Genomic DNA, 14017 nt, shown 5'->3' with positions numbered 1-14017 from the left:
CCCTTTTGTTATTGTGATATTTTTTTTGATGATGTCAAAAGGGGGAGAGATGGTATTACTTATGTATACATTTGATAATTTTTTATGGATATTGGCTATTTTTATTTGACTCGTTTGGATTAAATATTTTTCTCTCTTGGTTTGTGGATATTGTGTGTATTCATTTGAGATGCATTTTTGTTGGGACTCATTCATTCATATAGGATCCATTACATCTCATTGCATTGAGTCAAAACCTCCCTTATGTGCCTTCTCACTTTTTAAATATGGCATAAAGTATTTTTAACAGGGGGAGCACATTAAGGGGGAGAATTTTTTTAAAATGCACACACTACACTTATGATTATTATCCTAATGTTTACCAATTGTTTGTCATCATCAAAAAGGGGGAGATTGTTGGACCTAAATGTCCTAATCCTTGTTTTGATGATTAATAAACAATTGCTGTGCTACTAATTATTTCCAAGAGTGTTTGTATTGAGCTTGCAGGTCCCTTATTGAAACAAATGATATTGCTTCAATCACAAAAGTGAAAAGTGCCAATTTTGGAAGCATACTACAAGAAAGGGATCATAAAGTATTTTTATTTATTATGCTTGTCATTTTATTCATTGTGAATTTCAAGTAATTAATTGTGATGGCTCAAGGGTTCTTTCATTTCTAAAAGTTCTTTTAGATATGGCCACTTTTTTGAAGTACTTGACTTTCAGGGACCAAAATGAAATTTTCCAAAAGAAGTGATTTTGAAAATATTTTTCATCAAAATGAAAGATCTAAAAATATAGGTTACAAATATTCAAACGGATTGAAAAATGAATCTTTATAGCCTAAGTTATGTTTTTTCAAAGTTTTATAGAAGAGATTTTGTGCCCCCTAAACACAACTTTCGGCTTCCGAAAGTCAGGGACAGAAACGAAAGTCCCATATGTTCAGCCGCCGAACATTGACTTTCGGCCGCCGAAAGTGGGTTTTCAACCAGCCCCCTAAGTGTAACCTTCGGCTTCCGAAAGTGAGGGACAGAGACGAAAGTCCCACACTTTCGGCCGCCGAACATTTAACCTTCGGGCGCCGAAAAGTGTGTTTTGGGTCTGCCTCCGAAGCCTAAAGTTTGGCTTCCGAAAGTGAGGAACAGAAACGAAAGTCCACCATGTTCGGCCGCCGAACATTGAGTTTAGGCCGCCGAAAGTTCAGTTTTAAAGGAATAGTTTCTTCGCCCCAAATGGTTCGGCCGCCGAACTCTAAGCTTAGGCAGCCGAACCTGAGTTTTTCTGAACGCGATGTAACGGTTATTTCTGAACATAAACGGCTCTATTTGCATTTAATGCACCCCCAACGGCCATATTTATGATAGAACTATAAATACAACTTGTTTTTGTTGTTGTGAGGTTACAACAACCATCTAAGCAAATATTTATTGAGATTACAGCATTTTTCATTCTCTCTCTCTCAAAACCTTGAGCCAAAGCATTGATTTCTTGAAAGCTTGTTTTGAGTTGTAATTGATTGGCTTCTCTGAGTGAGTAAAGGTTGATTGAGAGATTCTATTGTTGTGAGTGTGGCATTGAGCAAAGAATTGCTCTTGAGTGGAAAAAGAGATTTGTAAAGAGCAAAGGCTTGCTCTAAGAATTGTAAGGGTTTTGATCTTCACCCAAAGAAGATTTGATAGTGGAGTTGAACTCTCAAGTGGACCTTGAGGAGAGGACGTAGGCTTGGATAGCTGAACCTCTATAAATCTTTGTGTTGATTTTTCGCTTCCCCATTCTCTTCTAATTTCTTGTCTTTGCCATTAAATTTTTTATAAACCCAATTCACCCCCCCTCTTGGGTTGCCTCAAGGGACAACAGGGGGTTTGAGATTGATTTGATTAACAAACTACTGAAATCAATTAAAATAAGCGAATAATAAAATAAAAGAGAAATAAATAATAAGGAAGCTCTAGTTGAAGAATTGGATCCACTTCAGTTGTTGGGATTGATCATTGACACTTAGTTTCTTTTGATTGATTCAATAGATTAGTTATGGAGATGGAAGACGTTTCTCACCACCATGTCTCTCCTTATGATTAAACCAATTAGGGAACGTCCTCTAATTAATTACTAATTAACAAATTGCTAAGGAATGTCCTTGGACCTTAGGCATCAAACAATTGTTAATTGCATGAAGAAAGAGAGAGATCCAATCCTAACTACTCAAACGCATGAGATGTTGCTAGATCATACAATTTCCTTGGTTTTTACACCAAGTGTTCTTATGTTTGAATAATCCAAGCAATTACGGACTTAAATTACCCAAACTAACATATTATTACCTTGCAATTAAGAATCAATTGGCCATATTGAACAAAACAACAAAGCAACAATGGAATTAAGCATGAGATTGTATGAATATTGAAGAGCTTTTTTTCAATTCATGTATAATAAAAAAAATATTTATTAAATCACGCAGAATCCGAAAATATTTTTGGATTCTGTGTGTCAAAAGAGCGTGTGCGGCACTATGACTGCCGAACACGCTTGTTCGACACTCATAGTGTCGAACAAAGTATGAAAGCATGTTGTTCGACACTATTAGTGTCGAACAACATGCACAAGCCATGCAGTTTGGTCCAAGCCGTCCAAGCCAAGCCGTCCAAGCCGTCCAGCAGTGGGGTTGCTGGACAAAGGCCATGTTCGGCACTATTAGTGCCGAACATGGCATACCTCAACAGCTTTATATAAAAATAGTATTTTATTAATTTTTTAATTTTTTATAAATTTAAAAATTAATTAATAAATTTTTTAAAATTATAAAAATTAAATTAAAAAAATTTTAAAATATTTTTTAATTTGAAATGCTTTTCATTTTTATTTATTAAAATTTAGCCTTTAAACAATTAATTTTTTTAAAAAATATAAAAATTAAATTAAAAATATTTTAAAAATATTTTTTAATCTGCTTAAATTTTCTGTAATCCACTGCTTCATATTTTTTAATAAAAATATTATTTTTTTAATTTTTTATAACTTTAAAAATTAATTAATAAATTTTTTAAAATTATAAAAATAAAATTAAAAATATTAAAAATATTTTTTAATCTGAAATACCTTTCATTTTTATTTATTAAAATTTAGCCTTTAAACAATTAATTTTTTTTTAAATTATAAAAATTAAATTAAAATTATTTTTTTTCTGAAATGCCTTTTATTTTTATTTATTAAAATTTAGCCTTTAAACAATTAAATTTTAAAATAAAAAATATTATGCTTAAATTTTCAATATATATAATACTAAAAATTATAAACACATGCAAAATTATAATTTATAATTTTATTTTTGTATATCAATTTAAAAATATATAATATATAATTTATAATTTTATTTTTATATGTCAATTTATAATTTTTATTATTATATATATTGAAAATTTAAGTAGATTAAAAAATATATTTAAATTTTTTTAATTTAATTTTTATAATTTTAAAAAATTTATTAATTAATTTTTAAAGTTATAAAAAATTAAAAAAATAATATTTTTATTAAAAAATATGAAGCAGTGGATTGCAGAAAATTTAAGCAGATTAAAAAATATTTTTAAAATATTTTTAATTTAATTTTTATATTTTTTAAAAAATTTAATTGTTTAAAGGCTAAATTTTAATAAATAAAAATGAAAAGCATTTCAAATTAAAAAATATTTTAAAATTTTTTTAATTTAATTTTTATAATTTTAAAAAATTTATTAATTAATTTTTAAATTTATAAAAAATTAAAAAATTAATAAAATACTATTTTTATATAAAGCTGTTGAGGAATGCCATGTTCGGCACTAATAGTGCCGAACATGGCCTTTGTCCAGCAACCCCGCTGCTGGACGGCTTGGACGGCTTGGACCAAACTGCATGGCTTGTGCATGTTGTTCGACACTATTAGTGTCGAACAACATGCTTTCATACTTTGTTCGGCACTATGAGTGTCGAACAAGCGTGTTCGACAGTCATAGTGCCGAACACGCTCTTTTGACACACAGCATTCGAAAATATTTTTGGATTCTGCGTGATTTAATAAATATTTTTTTTATTATACATGAATTGAAAAAAAGCTCAATATTGAATAACAAAAGATAAACAATGTTTGATCAAGTCTCCCAATCCATAAAACAACTAAAGCATCACCTAATCTTCAACTAGAATAAAAGATTTCAGCCTCTCATGGCTGAAACAAAAACCAAAAATAAAAGAAAAGAAGAAAGGTAGAAGAAGATATATGAATCCCGTAGGTGTCTCCCAAGGGGAGTGTAAAAATTGTGTGAAGGCTCCTTATGTGTCTTTTTATAGTTGAAAGTGCTGCCCTAGGTCATACTTGCTGCCCAAGTAGTTGAGAGGCTGCCCAAGGTGCTGAAAAGGAAAGAATCACGTTCCAAAATTATTCAGAAGGAAAGAGGCGTGTGCTTGCTCTTCAAAGGGAAAGTGGCGCGCGGTCATTGAATGCAGAAGGGAAAGTGAATTTGTCCAGTCTTTTCCTTTTTAGGTGGAGTCTTCGTTTGAATTTTGAATGCTGAATGTAGAAGAGGCAAGTGCGTCTTCATGAGATCTTGCTTGTAATACCCGGCTAGAATCCGGCACCGGAATTCCTATTGTCTGGTGGAATCCGGGGTGTTGGGATTCTATATAAGGGTAGGAGTTATGTTTTCTCAATATTATGAGGTGTTTTCTGGTTTTACAGTTCTTTAGTTTTGAGTTTTGAGTTGAAATGAACCAAGGCAGAGGAGCCAAGTTCGGCCGCCGAAGATAAGTTCGGCCGCCGAAAGTGCTCAATGTTTGGCTTCCGAAGTTCAGGTTCGGCCCCCGAATGTTGCATGGTTTTGCATGCGATTTGGCAGCCGAAGCTGTGTTGGTCAGCCAGCTTTTGAGCCATCCTTAGTCAGCATTGTGGACAGGTGTTATGTCCAACTTGTTGCCAGAAGTTGGCCACGTCTCCCTTGGTTTAGTTGCTGAGTTTGAGCAGCTCATGCAGGAGTTTGCTCGTTTACCAAGTTTTGAAGGTTGTGAAGCAAAAAGTGAGTTTGAGAGAGTTTGAGAGTGCGAGAGGAGGTGATCCGTTTTCCCTTGTTCAGAGTGTGTAGCTTCTTACTACAGGAGGTAAGTGCTATTCTTGAATATGTTTTCTGTAGGTTTTAGGGGGATTTGTGGAAGGAGATGCATGTTTAGGTTCTTAATGATAGTTTTGATGAGTTATGCATGTATACATGTTTATGTGTTATGTTTGATTTGTTTGTTGGGGTTATTAGATAGTTTTGGACCCCTGTGATCATATACTTATGTATATGTGTGTTGAGGAGTTGGTATATGCATGTTTGGAGTTATTGAAGGGAAGGAGGAGATGGTTTGCCGTTGAAGCTGAGTTCTGGATGAACTCAGGTTCGGCAGCCGAAGGTGCATTCGGCCGCCGAACCTCTTGCATGGTGGCTTAGGCTGCCACAGCTTGCCCCCGCGAGTTGTGCATGTTCGGCTCTGTTTGGGGGATTCGGCCGCCGAAGGTGCTTGAGTTTCGTCTCTGGAGAGGACATTCGGCCGCCGAACCTGCCACCGAAAGTGTCCTGTCCAGCTTTCTTTTGCATGCTGTGCATGGATAGTTGAGTAAGTTTAGGGGGATTCTTGGGGAAGTTTACGAGAGTTAGTCATAAGCTAGTTTGGTCCCTCATATGAGTCCATCTGTATAGGTACAGACCAGAGGAACCAGAGAGAGCAGCAGTGAGTACTGCTCCAGAGGTTCAGAACCTGCAGAGTCAGTCAGTCCAGATAGCCCGAGGTGAGTGGAACTAAACTTATGACTTTTAATTGAACTACAAACTGTTTTTAGCATATCTCATGCATCATGTTTATGCCATAGGTTGATTGCATTAGTATTCACGAATATGTTGCATTGCATCGTTAGTTGGTGATGTGAGTGAATGCTGAATGATCCAATAGTCTCAGACAGGAAGTCCAGGAGCCTTTGACTACGCCCTGGCAAGTATAGCGAAGTCCAGGAGCCTTTGACTACGCCCTGGCAGGTATAGCAAAGTCCAGGAGCCTTTGACTACGCCCTGGCAATGGTAAGTACAGAGGTGTTATATACACATATACATATATATGACAGGAAGACCAGGTGCTCGATTCTACGCCCTGGCACAGAGTTACTGGGACTATGTGGTGACAGGTTTACTCTTGATGTGGCTTGTCTGTGATATGGTGCATTCCATGAGATCATATTTTACTGAGATGTTTTACTGTTCTACTCACTGGGCTATAGAGCTCATCCCACTCCCTTAACCCCAGTTTTGCAGGTTCAGTGTACAGTGTACAGGGACAGTCCAGCAAAGTACAGGAAAAGTGAAGAGATCTGTAATAGCTTAGAGTGGACATGTAATATTAAAGAGATGTAATAGTTGTTGCTTGACCTAGACCTAGTGATGTATGTTTTGTACATGATCTGTATATGTTTTCCTGTATGTGAAAAACCAGACTTAACAGGTATGAGTTAACCCATCTAGAGCAAGCTCTAGTCAGGGATACAGAGTACAAAGTACATGAGTACAGAGTACAGAGATAGTGCATGCACAGGTTAAGCCTTGGTTCAGAAAAGAGTTTTATTTTCACAGAAAATGTATGATCATGTATGAGGTTTACAGGTACACAGAGAGTATAGCAGGCTTGCTACGGGTTCTGGCGGCCTTAAGCCGACCTGAATCCTAGCGCCGGTGACGGTCCATTTTGGGGTCGTTACATTGCTACCTAAATAGGAAGATATGACTGCTGCAGTGTGTGCACATCTTTGAACAAGGAAAGAAAGATCTGCGATTTGAATTTCAAATAATCTTCTGACTGAGCTTTCCTTATTTGCTTTTGCTTCTGCACTTTTCTTATTTAAAACTTTCCTTTTCTGAAAACTTTCCTTTTCTGAAAACTTTCCTTATTTGAAAACTTTCTCTTTTTGGCACTTTTTGGCAGTTTTAAGAGCATTTTCTCCATATTGTCTCTTTATACCTAATATCTACAAAACATGATTAAAACCACAAAATTAAGCAGAAAAGATGTAAATAAACATCAAGAACATAATGATAAAATGGACTAAAATATGCTCTATCAATATGCAGTGCAAGTTTTTATTTTGCAAATGAATTTCAAAAGCAAAAGATAGGCTAAAAAGCCCAAAATCGCTAGTAAGGCCACGAGCCTGAATATCAGAAATCGACAGTAAGGCCATGAGTCTGAATCTTAAAAATCGCCAGTAAAGTCACAAGCATAAATCTCGAAAATCGCCAATAAGACCACGAGGTTGAATCTCGAAAAATCGCCAGTAAGGCCACGAGTCTGAATCTCGGATATCACCAGCCAAGTCAAGCTCAACCTCGAAGGTGACAAGAATAGTACAAGTAGCCTCGATAGTTGGGCCTACAGAAGTAACATCTTTCAAAAGAGAAACTTGGGTATCTATGGCCTCTGGAACTAAGGGATTAACAGTCTAACCGGCTGGATCACTATCTTTCCCTAAAACACTCCGGGAAGAGGTGGTAGGAGCTTCGAGAGCTAAGGTCTTTGAGGCAGGGATCTTGGCAGGCTTCTTAATTGGCAAGTCATTAGGACCATACTACACGTCTTCACCATCAGAATCACACTCAAGCAGTCAAAGAGAACTAAGAGGCTTGTTCATCTCATCATTACTGGCCTTCACTTCCAAATTATAGCTGCTAGCATAAAAACACATAGTAGAGTTGAGAATCTTGGGCTGGTGCTTATTAGACTGTAGATATTTTCGATACATGGTCCTAACGACGCCCTCATTTTTCTTGCACATATCCACTATTGCCACTTCATATTCTTTGCAATAGGTAGAGAGCTCAGTTACCTGCAGTTAATCTTGATTCTTTACAGCTTCACTAGCGCAAGCATCCTCTCGAGACTTCTCCAAGTGATGATGAACCTACTTCAAATCTTCAGACATCTTCAAAGCTCACCCTCAAGTTGAGAAGTATGCAAAACAAATCCCTTAACCTTCAGCTCCATATTAGTTTGAACCTGAGATAACCGAGCTGTCACCTTAGATCGCTCTTTAATTAATTGACTCTCTAGTTGGGCAACACAATCGTTCTGGAGAAGGCTCTGCTCAAGTAGTTCACTTAATCTCCTCATATCCGCCTCATGCTCCTTTGTCAAGGCAACGACACATGCAGCCTCTTAGTGTTTAACTCTCTCAGTTTCAGTGCGGGCAACACCCCTAGAACTTTTAATTTTCTCCTCCAACTCGATGAGAGAACTAAGGACCTGTGAACACAAACAAATACTTAACATGGTAAAAACAACAGAAGTTGGCAAAACAAGTGAATAAAGGAAGTATCAAGAGAGCATGTTTTGGAGTCAGCAAAGAGCTCTTCAATAGGCCTTGAGCTGCTAACCTCCGACTGGACACTAGATCTAATCAAATGACAAATGATCCTTAAGAACCAAGGATCACTGATATCAGGAGAAGACCTAAAAACATAATTGTGTAGAAGCTCCGTAGTAGAAGTAGGAGTCGACTCCTAGCTCAGTGTATAAGCTACCCCCGATTCATGAGGAATCAGGGCCTAAGGAAGCTCTGCGCTAACATCAACAAACAAGCTCCCCTTACCTCCCTTACCACATCAAGGGTGTTTCTTGCATGACCAGCTGAGAAGTCCCCCTCACCCAGGGATTTATGTGGCTAGGAGTTCTTGACCAGCCTCCTCTTTTTCTGATGATGTGGCGGAGGATCAGGTTTCTTAAGGGCACGATGAGATTTCCTTTTCACCAAAACACCTAAAGCCTCATCCTCCCCTCTCGAGGAATGGTCAGACAAAAGAACATGAAAAATAGGGGTGTCAAGGGAACCATGAGAGCCACCCACTTCGCAAGGCGCTTGTTGAGTCCCCTCCTCAATGGTCTTCTCAACACCCACTACCTCACCAATCTCCACAACTTTTTCCCCAGCCACAACATTTAGAGGATGCCCCATAATAGCCGAGGGTTGCACATCTTCCCTTTGTTGAGGATCAAGGCCTAAGGCATCGTGAACGACATTCAAGTTTTCTAAGCAGTAATGTAACGACCCGAAAATCTGACCGCTATCGGCGCTAGGATCCAGATCGGCTTAAGGCCGCCGGGACCCGTAGCAAGCCTGACATATAACCTGTAAACCTGCTTAATCCCATACATGATCAACAAACATACATAAAAATTTAAAACTTTTCTTTCATACATTCTATCATACACCAAACTCAACTTGTGCATGCACTGAACATAGCCATAATCATAAACTTGACCCCTCTGTGGGATCTCATCAATGCCCCCAATGGGTGGCATAACAAGTGTTGAGTTGGCTAAACATAGTCATCAATAAACATTAAGATCATGTATCAAAAAGGGATTACAATATACTATGGTCAAGCACACTTCTAACCTTAATATCGTTACTTTACATATATATACATCATTATACAAACTGTCATGTCCACATTCTAACTATTACATACATAAGACTTCATTACTCTTCTTGACTTCTCTGTCTAACCCGTACCTGCAAACTTGGGGAATTTGGGAGAGGGGTGAGCTACTAGAGCCCAGTGAGCAGAATCATAAAGCATTTAAAACATATGATAACATGAAATGCATCACATCACAACTAATCATATCAAGGATGAACTTGTCACCATTTAGCCCTCTACATACTCCAATCATACCAGGGGCGTAGTGCAGGCCACACCTGGTCTTTCTCTTATACATAACATAACATACATAATCCATGGTGCTGGGGGCGTAGTGCAGGCCACGTCCGGTCTTTCTCTTACATAGTGCCAGGGGCGTAGTGCAGGCCACACCTGGACTTCCATATCATATCATCACGTCATAACATATGAGGGCTAATGGATCATTCAATATTCATCCACATCAACAACATATTATGCAATGCAACATATTCGTGATTTCTAATGCAAACAACCTAAAATATCACATGGCATCCGTGATGCATGAACATGCTCAAAACTGATTTATTTACTTGAAACATAAAGAGTTATTCTACTCACCTCTGGCTAGCTCTGACACTGACTGAAGCAGTTGACTCACTGCTGAGGTCTTCGGTTCCTCGGGTCCGAACCTACACAGGTGGACTCAAATGAGGGACCAAACAACTAGAACATAACTCTAAAAACATCCCCCAAAAACCCCCTAAAACATCTCAAAACATCCATGCAAGAACATGCAAAGGAAGGCTGGACAGGGCACTTTCGGCGGCAGGCTCGGCGGCCGAAAGTCCCTCCAGAGCCGAAAGTCAGGCAGGTTCGGCGGCACCTTCGGCGGCCGAAACTCCCAGACAGAGGCGAAACTCATGCATGTTCGGCGGCACTTTCGGCGGCCGAAACTCCCAGACAGAGACGAAAGTCTCCTTTCGGGGGCAAGCTTCGGCAGCCAAAGGCTGCCTCCCCAGCCATGTTCGGCGGCCGAACCTGGTTTCTGCCAAAGGGCAGAAACTTGGCTCCTTTTGCACATTTCGCCTCCAAACCTTCCAAACATGCATCAAACCTATTCTACAACACACAAACACAAGCATACATGTTCCTAGGGGCCACAAATCATCATAAACCCCATCTACAACACATCAAGCATCCACATTGTTCATGAGCATACATTTATACCCATAAACATAACTATAACCTAAACATGTATTCTACCCCCATAGATCTACTTAAAACTTACTTAAAACATACAATGAGCTTAAGATCGGCTCTTACCTCTTGAAGATCGAGAGAGAGACGACCTAAAACTCAGAGGTGGGAGAGATTGGGTTCTTGAACCTCCAAGCTCCAAAACTTTGCTCAAAAGCTCAAATCTTCAAAACAAAGTTAAAACAAATGAAAAACTTGAAAGATCTAGAGGAAAAACATCAAAGATCGGTGAGGGACGGCGGAGAGCTCACCTTGGCCGAAAATGGGGAAAAAGCTCGCCCGTTTTCGGCTAAGGGACCCTTTTATAGTGGCTGTCCAGGCCACGTTCGGGGGCCGAATGTGCCTCCGCATGCATGCCATGTTATGCGGCCGAACTTGAGGTTCGGCGGCCGAACCTGAGCTCCCCTCACTTATGCCTTCGGGGGCCTAAGGCTTACCCGAAATGCATACATGTTCGGCGGCTGAACTTTGAGTTTCGGCGGCCGAACCTGAGCTTTCCTCCAAGGTTGTTTTTATTCAAAAACTCATTTCCTTTTCACTTAAAACCATGAAAACGTTAAAACATTTTATGAAAACATGTTTCTACCCTACTAGAGGCTTCCGACATCCGAGATACCACCGGACAGTAGGAATTCCGATACCGGAGTCTAGCCGGGTATTACAAGTAAACTGCTCAACAGCTCGCTTAACAAAATCCTTAGACAAAGTAAAATTTTAGGGCATTGTAATCTCACTGTAACGACCCGAAAATCGGACCACTATCAGCGCTAGGATTCAGATCGACTTAAGGTCGCCGAAATCCGTAGCAAGTCTACTATACATCTTGTGTACCTGATAAAATATCATACATGATCATACATTATAATAAAAACTTAAACATTTCTATGAAATCGTGCTCAACTTGTGCATGTATCATACTGAAAACATAAAACCCATACTAGAGCCCTCATCAAATGCTCTAGTATGGTTAACAACACATGCCTCAAGCTTGGTTCAAATATAAATCATAATTAAAACTTTTACATAAGGATCATGTTAACAGGAATTACAAAGGTAAAGAGAACTAGGGCCAAGCATAATTCTAATCCATTATACATTACATGTCCACAATTATTCTATTACATCAGCTATACTAGCCACTAAGCTGACTCCCCGTGCTATCTCTGATCCTGCAAACCTGGGGTTAGGGGAAAGGGATAAGCTACAAGAGCCTAGTGAGCAAAACATAAAAATAGTTTAATAAACATATGCTCGTGTGAAATGCGTCACAACACAAACAATTCACATCAAGATGGACTTGTCACCAGTAACCCTCTACATATCCAATGTGACCGGCCTTCGACAGAGCTCCTCAGCATTTTCGCTTAAACATAACATAACATGTCCATAAATGCCAGGGGCGTAGAATGGGTCTCAACTTGGACTTTCTCTTACATATTGCCAGGGGCGTAGAATGGGCCTCGACCTGGACTTCCGTATCATATTATATCATATCATATCGAGGGCTAATGCGTCATCCAATATCCATCCACAACAACAGTAAATTTTGCAATACATCATATTCGTGAATTCTAATGCAAAACAATCTAATACATAAACATGGCATTTGTGATGCATGAACATGTTTAAAAAGTTTGATTACTTTAAAACAATATATTAATTTAGTTCTACTCACCTCTGGCTAACGCTTGACTAAAACTGTAGCAGCTGACTCACAGCTGGTCTCTATGGTCTCTCAGGTCCAATCCTATATAGGTGGACTCAAGTGAGGGACTAAACATGACTCTAACAAGATTCTAAACAACTCCCCAAAAACCCCTAAAACAACCCAAAACATGCACCCAAAACAAGCAAAGGAAGAATGGGCAGGGGACTTTCAGCGGCAAGTTCGGCGGCCGAAGGTCCTCCACAGATCCGAAAGTCAGGGACTTTCAGGGGCAGGTTCGACGGTCGAAACCCCATCACAGATCCAAAAGTCATGCTTTGGGGGGAAGGTTAGGCGGCCAAAAGGCTGCCTCCATAAGCAGGTTCGGCGGCCGAACCTAGGTTCTCCAGCAAGGCAGAACCCGATACTGCTCTATGTATTCAGCCTCCAAAACTCCTCAAATCCTCACATCCAACCCCTCAAAACATGCATACACACTCATCGAGTATAAGGGGCATAAAAACTAGCCTAAACCCCAACAAACAACCATAAAAACTCATAAGAGCAAACATTTATCATCAAAACTAACACAAACCCTAACACTTTAGATCTAACCATTTCATGCATTTTTAACCTTTAACCCTTTTTAAAACTTACTTAAAACGTAGGAAAAGGCAAGGATCTGCACTTACCTCTTGAAGATCTAAGGTAGATGCGATCCAAACTTGGAGTTGAGGAGAAACGGTCTCTGGAGGTCTCCAAACTTTAAAATCTTGGATTCAAGCCTAAAACTTCAAAAACAAGAGAAAACTCATAAGTTTTCTAGGAGATTTGAAGGAAAACCCACAGAAACATCAAAGGAAGGGCAATAACTCACTTTTGTCCGAAAATGGGGAGAAAAATTCTCTCATTTTCGGACTGGAGGCCTCTTTTAGATGGCTGGCCAGACCACCTTCAGGGGCCGAAAGGAGAGCTCCCGCGCAGCACCATGTTCGGCATCCGAACTTCAAGGTTTGGTGGCCGAACCTGGATTTTCTCTCAAACTCCTTTTCTTCCATTTTTCAAACCAAAACTTCAAATTCATTTTAAGAAAACCTTATTTTTCATCCTTCTAAGGAATTCTGACCTCGAGATTCCGAATTCCAACGGAGATTCCGTCGGAAGATTGGAATTCCGACGCCGGAGCTTAGCCGGGTATTACACTCACCCATCAGGACCTCTAAAGCTGCAAACCGAAAAATAAAATCCTTAATCAAGCAAAGCAAGAAGCAAACAAATAAAAGAAATCAGTCAATATATACCAGTAGCATAACTGTCACCCTCGAGAGGAAGTTGCAGACATTTGAAAACGTCATACTTATAAGGGAATGAGGTCAAGCGGGCAAAATATAGTTATTCCCACTCAGACAAGAAAGGAAAAATATTACACCCAGAATCAACGTCCTCTCAAGATAAATCAAAGCCCCAAATCTGCTCTCTTTTTAAACGAATAACAGTGAAGCTCTCAACCAAGTGACGGATGGAATCCTTATGGCATGTGAAACTAGACAAGCCCATGCGGCCACTAAAGTTCCAAAACCCATTGTTTGATTTAAGGATCTTAAAGAGAGATCTAAAAAGGTTTACGGATAGCCTGAATCCCCACCCCCAGCACACCGCCTAAAAAGTACGCA

Source organism: Manihot esculenta, chromosome 1 (genome assembly GCF_001659605.2).
Source record: "Manihot esculenta cultivar AM560-2 chromosome 1, M.esculenta_v8, whole genome shotgun sequence".
In the NCBI taxonomy this organism is placed as follows: Eukaryota; Viridiplantae; Streptophyta; class Magnoliopsida; order Malpighiales; family Euphorbiaceae; genus Manihot; species Manihot esculenta.
Note: the sequence above shows the minus strand (reverse complement) of the source record.